The sequence below is a fragment of the Gopherus flavomarginatus genome, chromosome 5 (assembly GCF_025201925.1).
Source record: "Gopherus flavomarginatus isolate rGopFla2 chromosome 5, rGopFla2.mat.asm, whole genome shotgun sequence".
Taxonomy (NCBI): Eukaryota; Metazoa; Chordata; order Testudines; family Testudinidae; genus Gopherus; species Gopherus flavomarginatus.
Window position 1 is genome coordinate 79880217 of NC_066621.1, and position 18183 is coordinate 79898399.

Here is an 18183-nt window from a genome sequence, read left to right on the forward strand (position 1 = left end):
AAGCCCATTCTGTGAATATTGCATTAGCAACTGATGTTTGATAATGGAAATGTGCAGGGGTAGTTCTCTTCCTCTTTGTGCTCAGCATCCCTGAATATCATAATTTAACTATGCAATTCCCATGGACTTCCAATGGGCCCTGTGAATGTTCAGCTCTTTTAAAATCAGATCAAAATATTAAGTTACTATTAGTATTAGAGGGTTATGACTATTTTACATTTATCAAACAAGAAGTGATACATCAATGAGTTTATGGCATATCTGTTCCTGTGAGTCACCATTCACCAACATCTGGAAATGTTGTGAAAAGAGGGTTTATCATATGGTTGAAATTAGAGCAAGAATAGCCTTTATTGATTAATTTCTGGCCCAAACTAAGAAGTCATAGGGGAAGCAAAATTATAGATGTTTTCCCCCCTTTTTTTTTTCCTTTTCCAAATCTCTCACAAGTTTGGGCCTTAATTTGAGGTTTGGGAGAAGCTTTGAGTCTGTTCATATTACACCTTAAATGGTTCAGCCATTCCTAGGGAACTTTTAATTTGGTTTGTTCTCCTCCAGCTATCCATTAATTCTTGTTTACTTCCTTTAACACCACTAAAAATATATGCAGAAAAAAATTACGTAATTTAACTACATTTATGTAGGGTTTGCTTTTCAAAGAGAATTCCCAAAATACATAATTGCACTTTTCATACTGTAGTGCTTTATTAATCAAAATGTCAATTTCTACAATATGAAGGCTGCTATAGAGGGTTTTTTATTTTTAAATTGTGCACAAAGAATGATGGTACACATTTACCCGAACTTTTGGTGAGAGCTTTCTTTCTTACATACTAATTAGCATTATATAATGAATTCCCATGAAATTAATAAAAAATGTATACAAAAATGTGAGCTCAGTGCATGCCTGTCTAAACTTAGTGTTGGATGAACTGAGTGAAAACATGGACAGTTCTATCTTAGCCCAGCTGATTAGTGAAGAATTCTTTGAAGGTATGTGGGGAGGACCTACTGAAATCAATGGGAGATTTGCCATTGATTTAAGCAAGAACTGCATTGTACCCAGAGTTCCTTGTGAGGAAGAAGAGGATTCACTGGCCTTTTGGTAAGGTGAAATGCCTATTCGTTGACCCCTTCTCTTTTTCTAACTATGATTTTACTTCAGAAAATTTGTACAGAGAGTTGCTATTTTGTGTGTGTGGAGGCAGATGGCACTTTCTTGGAATTGAGAAATAAATGAAGAAATGAATTTGACAGGTAAAACCAAGACACATTTTATCATTGTGCTTTCATCAGGGCCATATGTTGCAGCTTTCAATCAATTTGACAATGACAAAAATCCACCAAAGACTCCTATCTGAAACAGATTAGCAATAAAAATAAGACTTTCAGCTGTATCTGCATTCCTGGTATTCGTGTGCTTAAACTTTGGGGTTTTTTTATTTTCTTTTTTAAAATCTCTCTCTTCTTCTCCCTACCCCACCCCCATCCTTCTTTTATTGTACCAGCATTTTTCAAATAGGTGGAATTTGTATCAGGATCTGAAAATAGTATTAGGGCTCGCTCTAATTTCTACAAGTAGGCTGCTCAGGCATTATGGATGCAATAAGGAGAATCCTGTGGGCCTATAGCTCCCCAAAGTTTAATCCTCTGCCTTTCTAATATCCGGTGTCACTGGTGAGCACAGCTTCCTTGTGGGCCATCATGGATTAAAAGAATCTCTGAAGTAGCCTGGCCCCAAAACATTGAAGATGAAGTTCAGGACTTGAACTGGAGCCACAGACAAATAGGAAGCTAGTGGAGGTTGTGGAGCACTGTGTGATGCACTCTCCGTGACAAGCCTGCTCAAAGGGTGAACTGCTGAGTGGAGTAATAGCTAGACTTTTATATTAGTCTTCACTGACAATCCTAGGTAGAGAGTTACAATAGTTCAGACTTGAGGTGTTGCTAGGTCTTACTCAAGAGGAATATACAGTCTACTTGATCTCCAGAGGTGGAAAAGGGAGGTCGTTACTGCTGCTGCAACTTCATTAGCAATGAACCAATGGAAATCTAGAAATACCCAGAGGTCATGCACTACTCTGATAATCAAACGGAAGATGCCTTGTCTTCTGTAGAGGGTACAGTCAAGGTGTTAGCTAGTTCCTTGAGGTGTTTTCCTCTCTTAGCTAGCAGCATTTTGCCTTCCCTAATAGGATACTGCCAGCTGATTTTCATACATGTATTTATCTACTGCAAGCACTATGCATCTATGAAATGCATTGGTCAAGTACAGCTTGTAGCCTCATATTTTGAAAATGAGATGGAATAAGATTGATCATTGCAACATCGTACATGAGGTCACTTGAGGATGAAGTGGCTGTTTGGTGACACCAGTGAAATGAATTGGTGATCTCATTAGTGAACTTACACACCACAAAATCACTGACAACTGGCACTGATCTGTGGTCTCAGCAGAGAAACCAAGGAATGAATGAACACTTACACTGTGCTATCTTCTCAGCCCTCATGATGTTCCTCCAGCTCCAATTTGAACCACACTGATGGGGATTGATGTGGATAGAGGTGGAGAGGAGCTTGCTCTGCTCCTGCATGCATTGCAGCTGCTCTGCGAATAATTCAAGAACTTCAGTCTTCACAGCAGTCAAACCCACACCTGTCACCAGCATAAAAACTCACTCAAAGAGGGAATTAATACATTGAAGAAGGTAAAATATGTATCTTCTTGACCTAAATTGATGCCAGAAAGAACTTTACTCAAATATTTATGGACTTGGCTGTTATAGCTGAGCTTTCCTTTCAGGCTTTAAGTTTAATTCAAATTACAGTATCAAACTTTCAGGGAGATAATAAAAGGGAAATAAAGGAAAGGTGATGCACAGTCAGAACTGTTACTCATCTGAACATTATCCAGCGTTTCTTATGAGTTACACAGTGCTCTTTAATTTATCTTAGCCACTGTGTAGGATGTAACTATTAAACATTTACTTAGACAGATGCCATTTTATTCCTGTTACAAAAGGAGCATCATTTGGAATGTTTCTGTTTATAAATATTTAAAGGAATTTGATGGTGTCATGGAAAGGAAAACAGCACAAAGCCTTAGAATCACAGTCAGCCCCAGGGGCACTCCCCTGCATCAGCGACAGTTGCTCCAACCCAGGGAGTGTAGACATCATTACTACCAGCTGTTGGGACAGGCAGCTTTAAGCTGGGCTATCTGTAAGAGCACCACTGATGGATACAGCAGTGGTGATGCACTGAATCTCCTCCATCTTTCTGCTGCCATATTCACAATTTATCCTCAGCCAGTACCACCAATTTTTTTCTGATCAGTCTACCCATCCTCTAAACCCTCTGATGGAAAGGAGATCATAGGCAATGTGTGTCCCCACTGTTACAACTCAGCATACTTTGTATCTTATCATCATCATGGCATACACTGACTTTTGCCTACATAGAAACTTGGGTGAATCTAGCCCTTGCTTATATCCAAGGGAATCATTGATCCTGTTTGAATGAAAATAATCCCTGATTTGTCTGTCTGAATAAATCTTTTGTATTGGCATAACTGTGTGATGGTTTTCTAACCTCTCTTTTCTGTATTCCAGGTGAAATCTCTTTATCACACAGACAGATCACCTGCCTCTATATTCCCTACACTAACAAGCATTTTTTAAAAAATAACTTATTACATTCTCTAGTTCTGGGTTGCATAATGACGTTTTGATTTGTCTTCTTGTATCCTTTAGTTAAAGCTTTACTGGTGAACTCTGATTCTTTTTCATTTTGCCAGCACATGCAGAGTTCCTAATTTGTAATCAAAGTAGAAAAGTGGCTGATCTATCACAGACATCCTCTCTAGACTTTTTATTCTCATTTTTCTATATCACCGATGAGCAATTTCCAATATGAGAAAGAAGGAAAAAAATACCCCCCTACTTCCCTCCCCCACCCCAAAGCTCATCTTACCTTAATCAAACACAGAATCAGTAAAACACTATTTTATTAGTGCATCAACCATATGATCCTCAATTAGCTTCAAAGGCCTAAGTTCTCATTTAATAAGAACATCCTTGAAATGTGAGAAGAGAGAAATGGCCTTAACTGACTCCTTGCAGTGCAGAGCACTTCATAAATAAGCAGTTATTGTTGGTTCATTTTTTCAATATTATCAGCAAAATACGTTCCCTACATAACTAATAAATAATGGACCAGATTATGTAAAATTGATACAGTGAGATTTAATTTACTTTGGGTCTTGTCTACACAGTTTTTTTTTTTTTTTTTTTTTACATATCAATGTAACTATTTTTTTAGTGGTATGATTTTTCTACCCTTAACTAAAATACTTAAATTGATATAAAAACAATTTTTACAATTCCTAGTTTTGACACAGTTATACAAGCATCAAGATACAAGTGTAGTTATTCCCATAGGGAACTATAGCGGTATAGTTAAATTGGTACAATTTTTGTGTGTAGACAAGGCCAGAGTTTGCTCTTTTTTAGGATTACTGCCAGTTGAAGGCATCTTTAATTCATAACTATAGCTTCATTGCAACCCTACCAGAGAAGACTTTTGAAGGGAATGTACCGAATCAAAAGAGTATCCCTTTGCTGCTTTGGTTACCTCACTTCCCACAAGCACCAAACACATTGTAGGTTGCCTTGACCCATTAGAGAAAAAAATAAGTCATTTCCATCACTGGGACCTCCTCAGTGACTGCTGACAGAGGCCTCTACCAGGATAACCAAGAATGAGCCCTGAAATGAATTTAGGCTGGTGATTACATTTTTCAAGTATAAGTAGGGGTGGCTCTAGGCATGAGCAAAGCAAGCAGGTGCTTGGGTCAGCTTATTTGCAGAAGCAGCAGCAGCAGGGTTCCAGCCTGGGAGCTGAGAACCAACAGGGGGCCCTGGGAGCTGTAGTTCCTTGGTTAGCTCCCTGCCTATAGAGCTAGGCCTGGAGCAGGGAAATAACTACATTTCCCAGCATTCCCTTGGCTGCTATCAACAGGAAAGGGAGGGGGAGGGAGTATGGTAGCTGAAACCTCATGCTGCAGCTTGCTGTGAATGGAGAGCTCACTGTTAGAGTGGAGTGGCACTGTGAATGGGGAACAAGTGTGCCCAAGGAGTAGAAGGCTTTGGCCCAGATCAGGGCAGCCCAGAGGGAGGGGCAAGAGGGGCAATTTGCCCCAGGCCCCAGGCTCCGCAGGGGCCCCCACGAGAGTTTTTCGGGGCCTCTGGAGCGGGGTCCTTCACTCGCTCCAGGGGGTCCGGAAAACTCTTGCGGGGCCAGGCCCAGGAGCATCTTCCGCTCCCAGTCTTCGCCAGCGGGGGGTCCTTTCATTCCGGGGCGGAAGGACCCCCTGCCAGCGAATTACCTCCGAAGCGGGACCTGCCGCCAAAGTGCAACCCGGTCTTCAGCAGTAATTTGGCAGCAGGGGGCCCTTCCATTCCAGGACCAGCCGCCGAAGTGCCCCGAAGACCCGTGGCAGGGGCCCCCCGCCACCGAATTACCTCCGAAGAGCGGGCTGCACTTCGGCGGCGGGTCCCGCTTTGGCGGTAATTCGCCGGCGGGGGGCCCTCACCATGGGTCTTCTGGGCACTTCGGCGGCGGGTCCCAGAACAGTAGGGCCCCCCGCCGCCAAACAGGGCCAACTCTAGACACTTCAGCGGCGGGTCCCAGCACGCCTGCGGGAGGTCCACTGGAGCCACCTGCCGCCAATGGCGGCAGGCCCTCGGAATCCTCTGGGTGGCCCTGGCACAGATATCCCCTTCAGAAGACATCTCCAGACTGGATTAGGGATAATGGTGTGACCTCACGTTGCAGTCTCCGAAGAAGGAATTGGGTGGACTAAATGGACAGTGCCCCTCTCTATCTGAAGCCTAGCAAGGGAGGTATGTGGATCCCACGGGAATTTAAAATGAAAAGTAACAGAGGGAAGGCTACTAGAGGACTTCAGCAGCTTTAAATACAGTACCATTCACGCAGGAGGATTTCCACCTCTGAGCCATGGAAGCAGAAATTGACTTTTCCTTACCATATTTAGCTAATATTCAGAAAGGGAATCTAGCACCTACCTTCCAGATTTGAACACCTCAAAATTCAGGAGCGCCCAAGCTCAATTTGGGCAGCTGTTACTTCATTTCTCCCAGATCAAATATACTGATCCACTGTAATTTGCTGTAGAAAAAGTAGGATAAAATTGAGCAAGAAATGCTTCCTGGTGGTTTTTAGGACTGGAATTGCTGTTTTCAACAGCCATTGCCTTTTTTTTTTCAGTTGTATTTGTTTAAAAGGAAGACAGTGATATTGCATTGGCAAATTCCCTATAGAAACAAAGAGTGGAACAAAAGAATAATAAAGGCACCTCAACTTTTCCTCATTTATGGAGGACATTCATGTAATATGTATCCAGATATCCTTCAATCACACAAGCTGAAAATTGTTCCACTTTACCGCAGTTCTGTAACCATATGGGAACCAATCCTGTCTGTGTTTTGTGCACATCCAAAATTCCTGCTGAATGACCCTCCCTGGGAGCAAGTTACCAGTGACCCAGGGCTGGGGTGGAAGGAAGGTCAGGTGTGCGGGAGGCAGTGGGGAGAGCCCAGGGCTAGAGTGGCAGAGGGTGCGAGTGGAGGGGCCTGAGCCCAGAGCTGGGGTGGCAGGGAGTACAGATGTGGGGGAGAGCCCAGGGCTGGGGCAGCAGGGGGTTGCGGGGGGAGCCTAGGGCTGGGGTGGGGATAGCCAAAATTTTGTTTGCTTGGGCGGCAAAAACCCTAGAGCTGGTCCTCAGTATAAGCTTAGGCAATGTGTGATAGTAATTAGTAGTAATGAGGGAACTGCCCATTACACTTATGTCCTATCACAGCAAACTGAAATTGGTGAGGTTGGAATTGTTTACCATAGTTGAACTGAGGAGCCATCTTGAATTCCAACAAATGGTTGTGAGCACTGTCTAGTCTAGTCTACTCTAACTGGAATCCCCTGCTGTAACCACAATACCTGCCTTGAAATATCAATTTATATAAGTAATAGTCACAAGTAAAATATTAGCCATTTCCCCCGCCTATAGTCACTAGGGACCTGATCCTGCAAATGACTCTAATGTAACTCATGGGTTCATGGGTCTACCCGGACCAGCAGCTAAGTCCATTCTGATGCTTTATCATCTCCAGCCAACACTGAAAGAAAAAAAAATATTTTGTAAAAATTGACAGCAGAAAACAGGATGAGATTTAATAGGTTCCGAACCCACTCACTTTCATTGCACATAATTACTAAGTAGTGATTAAAGTTGGATTCTGCAAGAGGTGACGAGGTTGCTTCTTTTATAAGATTTAAACTCTAGTTACACTGTCTTCCTTTTCACCCACAATACTTAGATTTTGATGAAGAGCTCACACTAAATATAGTATGAAAAGAAACCAAATGAGAAATCCTAGCCTTCATGTTCCCATGGCGAGGTGTGATATGTCATCGTCTACTACAATGCATTTATGAGTAAACATTAAATTAAATACTGGGAAATGGAATGATGCTGCTTTATTAATTATTCAAAATATTTATCCAGTAGAAAGGAGCTCCCGAAATGTAATGTTTTATTTACAAGAGTCTCCTGACAAGCAAAGTAAATTAGAAACTACTGTATTAAGCAGTGCAAGACCAATCTCTCTCTCACACTCTCTCGTCATATTTAAATCATAAGTGAAGTAAATAGACTACACAGTATGTTGGGCTTAGTGGATAACTTTTTTAAATGTTTCAGCTGAAATAAAATTGTTTAATAATGCCAGCATGTTCTGTGATTCCATCAGATCTCACAAGCTCAGCTGAGCAAATAGTTGTATTGAATATCTCCAAAGGAAAAAAATGGTGCTACAGGAAGTGATATTGATGATGAATCAATGGCTGGTATTATTCTCAGTTATTCAGTACTTACTTGATTCAGTCTATGATCTTCTCCCTAAGTATAGCCCTCTGATCTTTGTCCCACACTCCCTTTATTTCTGTCACCTGCTGCAGTTCAGCATGTGAACTGCAATCTGAACTCATTCACCAGCAACTGAACTTACAGTATATTTCCTTCTTGAAACAAATTAGCTTGGAAATGAATTTTCATGGAGCTTTTTAAAATGGTTCAATTTTCTTAAGTGTGGATCTGGCTGGATTTAGTTCTTTTGGGGGGTTAGCAATTGTGCATTTACCAATCCAAACTGTTGGAATTTATACATAAGATCTCATCATATAGTATGAAGGAATATTTTTCAGCCTATGGATTGTTCATGAATGATTTTCACGGACTAGTCATTATTAATTATTAGTGTATTCTGATGTCACCTAAACCAAGTGGCTGCCTAAATACTAGTTGAGAATAACACGTAAGGAAACCCATGAATCAGAGGTAACCAAGCTTGATCCTTTATAGATGAAAATATTTTTAAACATCTTAAGAACAAAATAACTAAAATGACTAGCACAAAGTCATATTACATTATGGTTCTCCTGTAGATGTTATGTAAATATATTTGATACCGACTTGCAAACGAGAACTGATAATTTATCTTTCACTTCTTCACAATATGAGTGGTTCTACAGAAAACAAATACAAAAAGCTAGAAGGGCTTTCTGTGAGCTAATTCCCAGGTCTAGAATAGATTATAGCTTCAGCTCAAGAGGAGAGACAAATAATGAAGGAATTAATAGGAAAACTCATCCACATGAACAGCGGCCAAGGGAAGTGCTGTATTGGATATGACAATGATTTAGGATTCAGGAGTCCTTCTTTGCCTTGGATATGCCTCTGATTTGTTCTGTGGCATAGAGCATGGCACTTTGTCTCCTCGTGCCTCAGTTTCCCCATCAGTTTCTAGTCAGCGGAGTCCTCTCATGCTAAAGTCTATCTGCTTTCAGTCAAAGTTTAAAATCTTACATTTTTTGATGCTGAAGGAAGTTGAGCACAGGGTTCAGAATCAGAGGATCCTGAATTCTAATCATCATTTTGGCACAGATGTACCTTGGACAAATCACTTTTTCTTTTGTCCTGGTTTTCATATTTGTAAAATAAGAATAATAATACCTACCCACTTACACCACAAGGGTGCTGTAAGGATTACTTATAGTCTGAACAATGCTTTGAGCATATAAAGTACTATGTAAATCAGGGGTCGGCAACCTTTCAGCAGTGCTGTGCCGAGTCTTCATTTATTCACTCTAATTTAAAGTTTTGCGTGTCAGTAATATATTTTAACGTTTTTAGAAGGTCTCTTTCTATGTCTATAATATATAACTAAACTGTTGTATGTAAAGTAAACAAGGTTTTTAAAATGTTTAAGAAGCTTCATTTACAATTAAATTAAAATGCAGAGCCCGCTGGACTGGTAGCCAGGACCCCAGTGTGAGCGCCACTGAAAATCAGCATGAGTGCCGCCTTCGGCGCCCATGCCATAGGTTGCCTACCCTTGATGTAAATGTTGAGTATTATTATTGGTATTTTCTTCAAAATAGGAATATTAGCACAATTTTTACAGAAATATTATGAGGCTTAATTATTGAACATTTGCAGAGAGCATTCACATCTTTGGTTTAGACAACATGTTGAAGGAAATAAATATATTGGACTCTGTTCTCTATTAATACTTTGCTGATAACTTCTGCTAGCATGAAAGGACATGATTAAAGATTATGAAAGTAAATTGTACTCCAGAGTTTGTGATCACTACTAACTAGAAATACAGATAAATATAGCTGGACTTCATCACCATGAGCCCATCAAATGTGCTGATTCCTTAATCTCCTGGTGACTCTTCTCCATTTAGTACTCAAATCCAGGTCACCCCCAGTTTTAAAATTGAATTGTGGGACTGGGACACAATAACAACAGACGGCAGCACTGAAACTGTCTTTCTTAAAGGATTTATAGATTTCAGAGAATGCTATCTGGAATGCCACCTCTGCTCACATCACTGATTCATGAGTTCATCTCTAGTAAGACAGCAGCAGAATTACTTTGCTATAGAGAAGTGATAACATCTTGGGGGAGAAAAGGGTCATACTGTCACTTGGTGAATATCATACAACATAAAACTCAAATACTGTAACACTGTAAAAACTCATCACGTATCTCACAAAAGGAGGGCCTTGCTGCTGGGATTCTGTCAGGCAACAATTTTTACTTTGATTACCTAAAGTCACTTCATCTGTCTTTTGGCATTACCACACCTGTAACTTCTCCTTTTCCACCTCCCCCAAAGGTTATTGGATATATTGTCAATCTTTCTCCAGCATTTGTCAGTATGTACTGTATGTTCTTCCTTTATAATAAATTAAAAAATAAAGTTTCACACACACACACAAACAGAGAGTTAGCCAGTCTCCAAAATAATTGTAGTGACCTTTGGATACATTTCATATTCACCTCTATACTTGAAACTCCTGTCTTCTGCCACTGCATGTTCCATTTTACATTTACCTCTTCTAATTTTGTTCAGGTCAGGGTCAACAGCCGTGACAAGACATATGACTTGCAACATTATTATGCTCTGATCTTGCCTCAGTGGGCAGCTTTCTATACATGAAGCACAGCTAGCTGTTTCCAGGAAAAGAGTGAACTGCATACAGAGTTGAGAAAGCTGTTTCAAGAGGCAGTACTTTAATGCGGTCATGTCATTGAAGGTATAGGTACCATATATGCACAACATCTCAGAAGTCTTCTTTCATCATATTACCATTGATAAGCATTTTCTCAGTAACCCAAAGGGAAAATGAGAAACAGTCAGATTGTACATGCTTAAAAGCAGGGGTGCTGGACCAATTTGTATAGTGGGGGTGCTGAGAGCCATTGACCCAAACTGCATACCCTGTATATAATGGAAACCACTTCAGGCCAGGGGGCGCAGCAGCCCCCTACCACCCCTTATTCTAGCACCTATGCTTAAAAGTGTGCACAACTACTTCTATAATATGACATATCTATTATTTATTGTATATATGCATCCATACACTGTAAACCCTGCATATAATAGCATTTACATACCCTTTCCATGTTTAAAATACTATGCAGATGTTAACCAGTTAATTAGTTCTTGACATGATTCACAATATTATTATTCCTGTTTTATAGGTGGGGAAACTGAGACAAATAGAGACTATATTACCTGCCCAAGATGACGGAGGGAGTCAGTAGCAGAACTGACACAATTTTCGAGGACTTTGGTTTAAGTCTTAAAGTGATTTAAAAGTATAAACCACTTCAAAAGATTTAAGGCAGTTTAAGTTTAAATTTGTGACATTATGAAACGAAGTCATTTTATCTCCTTACAATGCTTTGAGCATAAATTGCATTAGGGATTAAAAGTGACTCAAGTGCTGAAGCCACTTTAAATGGTAAAATCACCTTTAATCTCTAAAACATCATTTAATCTTAAATTGTTTTGAGAATTTAAGGGTGCGGGGTCAACCTGTGTGCACAAGAAATGGGCTTTGGTTGGATAACAAAGCTTAAATCATAGAATATCAGGGTTGGAAGGGACCTCAGGAGGTCATCTAGTCCAACCCCCTGCTCAAAGCAGGACCAATCCCCAACTAAATCTCTTGATTCAGTTCATCAAGAGAAAGTGGAAAGGACTCTGTCTTGGATAAGGAGCTCTATACCTGGGAGCAGGGACTCTGCCAAGAGTCCTATTCTGCTCTCAGTTCCTCACTTGGAGACTCTGTGCCCTGTAGGAAGGACTCCACAGAGATGCCCAACCAAGCTGGTGGTGGTGGCAGTAAAGTGTTCACTTCATAGGACTCCAGCTCACCTGGCTGGCAAAAGCACAGCTGAAATTACTGAGCTGAACCAGGTAACTGCTCATCAGAGTGGGACCTGACAGCGTAGTTCTGTCAGGATTGATCAAGACCAGCAGCAGAGAGTCACTTTGGATGCATTCTGGTTACCACTGAGAATGACTTTATCCGTGAGTGGGGTTTATGGCAAAACAGGGCTCTAGACCTACATTGCCTGGCAGATCATGTATTATTTTGGACTAAGAAGGTTTCCCTCCTGCTGTGTTAATTTTGGGTTGTTTGTATGACTTTATATATCTTTTCATGTTTCTTTTAGTTATGTTCCCCTTTTTTCCTGTACAGAGACACTTGTAGTCCATGTGCTAACAGACCACTGAGTCCTTGCAAGTGGAAGAAAAACCACTTGCAAAGATGATCAGGGAGGCTTTATTTGTATTTTGCCAGGCAGATATAAGAGTATGACACTGGATGGGGACTTGACCCAGGTTTTATTTATTATCCTAGAAGGAACCCAGACACATTGAAGCCAGCTCTTGTTGCTTTTATTGGCACCAGCAGAAGGGAAACACGCTGCAGCATCTCACTTTAGACGTTGAGGGATTTTCATCTAGTTGAGGTCCATCTGCGTGAAACACCCATGCAACAGGAGTTTGCTTAAAAACAAGATTAAAATAAAGTGAAAATCCTATTAAAATGAAAGAAATGGTTTGCATAACATACCTCATCTGAACAGATTGCAAAATTCCAGACTCCCTTTAATGTAGTTACAGAGAAGAAAGGAAAATCATACATGACTAGAAATCAAATCTCTTCTTTGAGTTCCCATGGTCTGAATGAAAGCCTCTTGCTGCTGCACATACGTATCCCACCCATTTCTTCTCCCCCACCTCCTAATTTATAAATCTATCCTCCAGGGCAATACCCTCCCCACATTTTCTGTAATAGCTTTCTGTAGATAAAATACAGGACAGGGGTTGCTCCTTCATTATACTAAGCATGAGGTAAGGATTTTTGCCAAAGACTAGTAGCTGTCTTTGAAATGCCCAACCAAAGTACACAGTGTTGTTGTAGCTGTGTTAATCCCAGGACCTCACCAACCAAAGTACAGCCTTTCACAGATCATTAGAATGGTCTGGCTCCAGTTTATTCAGACCTCTTTTTAAACCTATTATTAATAAATTTTTCTTTGCCATGAATTATAAAATTAATGACAGACTCCAACCCCTGTAATAGTAGAACTCCCAAACTACCTACAGGAGGTAGCTGTCATTTTGAGTTTCGAGCCATGGCTACACTAGAGAGTTGCAGCGCTGGTGAGGGGGTTACAGCGCTGCAACTTAGGATGTGGCCACACTTGCAAAGCACGGCCATCATCACTGAGCACTCCCTGGTTGCAGCGCTGGCTGTACACCCGGTCGAGCCTCGGGTGTAGGGATTCCAGCGCTGGTGATCCAGCGCTGGTCAGCAAGTGTGGACGCCCACCAGCGCTTTTATTGACCTCCGGGGTATAAGGAGGTATCCCAGAATTCCTGTCCATAACAAACCGGAAGAAAGGGAGAGCTCGGAGTTTAGCCAAACTGCTTATTTAAAAAACAAACACAGCTCCTGTTTGCTGAGCGAGCGGAGGCAGGCAGGGGAATTACTTTGGAATGTTCACAGCTGTTTGCTTGAAGAGAGAAACAGCACGCTCACACGGCAGGGGGAGAGGGGGAAGTCCGTGTTGAGCAGTTGCTGATCTGGTCTGTCGGGTATTTAGCAGTACATAATTTGCATTTAGTGAATGAGAGAGGAGTGGGGGAAGGGAGTTAGAACTTTTAAAATGATTGAAGGTAGGCACAGTCCTTAGAACTTGCAAGGCAGGGAGCTGAGAACAGTGTCAACTCCAAAAATCCATTCTGTCTGTCTCCTCCACACTCCCTGTCACATTCCACCCCACCCCCCTCTTTTGAAAAGCACGTTGCAGCCACTTGAATGCTGGGATAGCTGCCCACAATGCACCACTCCCAACAGCGCTGCAAGTGCTGTAAATGTGGCCACACTGCAGCGCTGGTAGCTGTCAGTGTGGCCACACTGCAGCGCTGGCCCTACACAGCTGTACGAACACAGCTATAACTACCAGCGCTGCAAAACTGTAAGTGTAGCCATGGCCTCAGTTCAAGATCATTAATACTACTCTCTGTCATGGAGAAATTATTTTAGTTTTTTATTTCTTTCCCTTCACCTAAGATAAATATCACTCAAGCTGAAAGTATAGGGGTACTGCTATTTTTTAGGTTTCGATGTGTTCTTAGAAAACATAAGTGAACAACATCTTCCACCTAATGAAAATTAAGTGCTTTGGATTGTCTGATGCTTGCAATAGTCAGCTAACAGGAAACATTTTTTCCTATAAACAAACAGGGAAGAAGGGGTGGCTATCAACCAAAAAGTACAACTGGATTTTTATAAAAGGTGTTTTTTAAAATACTGATCCAGCTCTTCACCAGAGGTGCATGCTATTAGGAAGCACATAATTCACACTGTAGTTACCGTCAACCTAAAGATTAGCATAATTCCTTTAAAAATAAATAAATAAATACATAAATAAATAGTTTGCCTCATAGTGTGCTGGATAGATGGGAGAAAAGAAACATTTGAGCTGAGTGTAAAACATTTTGTTTCTACCAAGCTATTCAGATTGCTTTTTCTGCAAGATAACTACCATTCAATTTTTGTAAAGTTGCATATTTTGGGGTAGAAAAGTGATGATATTTTGGAAGAATTTTAAATTAAAAGGATTTTTTTTGGTCATTACTTCTTTTCACGCTGTCTGTTTAAAGCAAAAAGAAAGCCATTCAAGCTGTTGAAAGATTACTTTCATTTTTAAATTGTCACACAGTGCATCCAAAAAGTGGTGTCAAACTCCCCTGCATGCAAGGAATTAAGAAAGATGTCCCAGCTTCAAAGTGCCATTGTCTGATAGGAACACATTTTCCTATCCATTTGTGTCAGTAAATTCAGCAGAAAAGTGTGTGGGGGGAAAATAATTAACGCTTGAAATACTTTGAGGAAAAGAACTTCTCTGGCTTTTGTTTCAAATGAACCACAACAATTTAGTTATTGAGTCCCATAGCAGCAGAAAATCACCCTGGCCAGTACTGTTAAATCACACAGAATGGTTTTATAGGCTTGACTGCTGCTAGATGAGACTTAGTCAAAGCTGTCATATTTACTGGGGCTGGGCTCAAGCAGACAGCATCCTGGGTTTTCTTGGAAGGAACTTAACCCACTATGTGTAAACACCTGGAAGGCAGCATGGTCCTGTGGACACACTACAGGACTAGGAGACCTATGTTCTATTACTGGGTTTGCCTGAATTTTCAAAGCCTGTTAGTGTATATCTACACTGCAGTTAGACACCCACAACTAGCCCTTGCCAGCTGACTTGGGCTCATGGGGCTTGGGCTTAAGGGGCTGTTTAATTGCAATGTAGACATTTGGGCTAGGACTGCAGCTGAAGCTCTGGGACCCTGTCACCTTGCAGGGTCCTAGAGCCCATGTTCCAGCTGAAGCCCAAATGTCTACACTGCAATAAACAGCTTCTTAGCCTGAGCCCCATGAGCCTAACACAGACCAGTCATGTATTTTTAATCTCAGTGTAAACATATTCTAAAATGCCTAAGTGGAAGGTGGGTGTGTATAAGTGACTTTCCAAGGAGTGACCTCTCTAGGTTCAAAGAAAGACTTACCTGATCTCTGAGCATTGGGGATATGACTGAGTATGAGGCAGGCAAGTGGGATTTTCTACCTGGACAAGGGGGTGGCTAGCAAGACTTAGGCATGTTAAAGTTAGGTCTGTTCATAGTGCATCTAGACTGATAGGCACTGATCCAGGTTATCCACTTCAGAGCCATGTGTGTGCTGTGGAGAACACCTGAGGTTTTCTGCTAATAGAAAAAGAGATTAGTGAAGAAACAACACATCCATCAGTGTGATGCAAATGTGATTTCTTTTTAAAAGTATATTGGGTACACAATAAAAGGCACATTTAAGGAAAAAAGAACACATTGGCAAGAAGGGTAGAAGAAACACTTGCCATTTTCTCTTAGTCTTTTGGAGGATGACTCTGGGGTCAGTTGAGAGTGTACCCTAGCCAGTCAAGTGTTTCAAATGGAAGACACATAATTTAGGAATTCTTATAACTGATCAGAACAAGGGTCCTTCTCATCCAGTGTCTTTTCACTATCAGTGACCAGCTCCTGATGCTGAGAGAAAGATGAAAAGCTCATTTATTGTACAAGGGAAGTTTCTTCCTATAGTCCTTCAGTTATATGATGGCTTCTGCCCTGAAGAATGTGGGTTTGAATTTCATATTTTTATCCTATCTAATATAACTGTTGATGTTCCAATTATCTCTATATATGTCAAATACTGCTAAACCGTTGACCTCAATGGTATCTTGTGTCAATCAGTTCCACAGGTTAGTTATGTATTGTGTAAAAAAGGAACACTTTCATCAGATTTTAATTTGTTGCCTTTCAACATCCTCAAATGTGCCCTTAGTTTTGTACTATGCAAAAAAGAATAAATAGCAGAGCCAGATTTACTTTCTTTCTACCATTCATTATTATTTGAGAAACCCTATCATGACCCCTTCTATTTTTTTTCCTCTCTAAAATAAACTGCCTCAGTCTTTTCAATCCTGTTTGGAAGTCTTTTCATGCTTCTAGTCATTTTTGTTTCCTATCTGAAGTCCTTCTATTTCTATTTCTTTGAGATGGGGTGACGAGTGCTGAATGCTGAATACCAGGCATACCATTAATCCATATAGTAATGTTAGAATGTTTTCAGTTTTATTCTCCAACCTAGTCTTTAATGCATCATAACATTGTTTGCTTCTATGACATCAGAGGTTTTCACTGAGTTGTCCACAATGGTGCCCAGATTGTAATCTGGAGACCTATTAGAGGAAATAGCCTGGTGGTCCATGTCCAGTAAAGGCAGGGGTGAAAAGGGTTTAAGGACGGAAGGTTGTGATGATTGGTCTGTGGAGATGATTCTAGGAGTAATGGCCTAGGATAAGCAAAGCAAGAGAAACTCATGGAGTTAGCTCTTCCAGTTAGGTTCTGTGCTGAAGTGCTGAGGGAGTTAGAACCCCACTTTCAGTTTCTGCAGTCATGCAGGCTCAGCTTACTGATCACTGATGAGTGAGTGCCATCTATTCTTTGGTCTATGCTGTGAGCCCCAAATTCCCTGCAAAACGATCCAGGAGGAGGACATTAATACCTCCTCCTCCTTGTTCATGTCCTCTGGACCCTGCCCTCCACAGCTACTTTTACAGGACAAAGTACCCTGATATGATCCCCATAGTGGCACTGAGAAAACCATCTTCTTCCTCCATATAGGAGTGGTGCCAGTCCAGAACTCTGTGTGCCTCCTGCTGACAGGACAAGAGGAAAGGATTATAAACTGCTCTTTTGGCTCAGGTCCATAAGAAACTGGAGTTGGCTTTCCAGTGAAGGGTTGTCAGGGAAGAGTCAAGACATAGATGTTTTATGCCTAACACAATATTATCCCCCTCATTTGCCATTTCAGATGTATCCCCTCTAGGACTGGACTGAACTTTCCATTGGAAGTCCTGGCTTGCTGGGGTTGACTCCTCTTTTGGACTGGGGCACCGGGGAGAAGGGGATGTTTGGGGAGGCGGCTCTGGTTGTTTTGATAGTTCTGTCAACAAAGAACCTGTTACAAGGTTTCTCTGTTTTTTCCATAGATTCCAAAGTCAGAAGGAAGCACTGTGATTATCTAGTCTAACTTCTGTATAAGGCCATAGAATTTTCCCAAACTAATTGCTAGAGTATATCTTTTAGAAAAATATCTAGTCTTGATTTTAAAATGGTCAGTGATGGAGAATTCACCATGATCTTTGGAAAATTGTCCCAATGATTAATTACTCTAAGTATAGTTTTTTGTTTTGTTTTTTTAAAAAGTCTTGTTTATAGCTGAATTTGTCTCATTTCAGCTTCCATCCATTATCATGTTATACCATTGTCTACTAGACTGAAGATCCCATTATTAAATACTGGTTTCCCCTGTAGGCACTTATAATTTGTATTAAAATCACCGTTTAACCTTCTTTTTGTTAAGCTAAATAATTGAGCTCCTTCAGTCTATTACAATAAGGCATATTTTCTAATCCCTTATTCATTCTCGTGTCTCTTCTCTGAACTTTCTCAAATTTTATTAATATCCTTCTTGAACTGTGCATAAAGCTGGACACAGTATTCCAGCAGCAGTTGCATTAGTGCCAAATACAGAAGTAAAATAACCTCTCTACTCCTACTTGAGATTCCCCTGTTTAGGCATCCCAGGATCACATTAGCATTTTTGGCCACAGAATCACACTGG